Genomic DNA, 1006 nt, shown 5'->3' on the forward strand with positions numbered 1-1006 from the left:
TAATAGTGATTTGGTTATAGCTTGAGTAACTATCCAAAAAATAGTACCACCCTCTACTTGCAAGTCTATCCAACATATGGTCCATGAAGGGCATGGGAAAATGGTTCTTTTGAGTCCATGCATTCAGTTTCTTGTAATCCATTCACACTCTCCATCCTATAACTGGATTCATCAACACTAGCTCATTGTTCTCATTAGGCACAATAGTAATACCGCCTTTCTTCAAAACTCATTATACCAAACTGACCCATTTACTATCAGCGATGGGATAGACTACACCAATATCCAACCACTTTATTATCTCTTTATTTACTACCTCCTACATAGGAGGATTGAGTCAAAGCTGATGTTCTATACTTGGAACACAATCTGGTTTAAGTTTGATCTTATGAGTAGAAAGACCAGGCGGGATACCCATAATATCTGCAATGGACTAATTAATGGACCTCTTAAATCTCTATAGTACTGATAATAAAGCTTTCACTTCTGTCTCAATCAAGTCAACTGCAATGATTACTGTCAAAGTGTTGTTGGCCCCCAAAAATGCATATCGCAGATGAGATGGAAGGGCCTTCAACTCTAAGACAGGTGGCTCCTTAATAGATGGGTGAGCAGGTAGAGTGGCTCTAGTTTTCAAATCCAAATCAAGCTTATTTGGTGCATAAGTATAAGAACCACTCTCATAGAGTGCACATACCATTTTATCATAGTCATTAATACCATCACTATTGAAGTTCATGATCACGGAAGCCAAAGCTTCAACACCTAGCCTCTCTTTAATAGAAACAACATCAGAAACATTATCCCAAATAGTCACTAAATCAACATTATAGAATGAATCCATATCGTCATCATACATATCAACCATGGATATCACTCTTAACTCATCTGGCTTCTTCATGGATTTATATACATTGAATATTACCTGCTCATCATTGAGTCTCAGCATTAGATGTCCTAGATCTAAATCAATTAATGTCCTTCCTATAGCCAAGAATAGTCTTCC

Source organism: Capsicum annuum, unplaced genomic scaffold (genome assembly GCF_002878395.1).
Source record: "Capsicum annuum cultivar UCD-10X-F1 unplaced genomic scaffold, UCD10Xv1.1 ctg3672, whole genome shotgun sequence".
NCBI classification, from domain to species: Eukaryota; Viridiplantae; Streptophyta; class Magnoliopsida; order Solanales; family Solanaceae; genus Capsicum; species Capsicum annuum.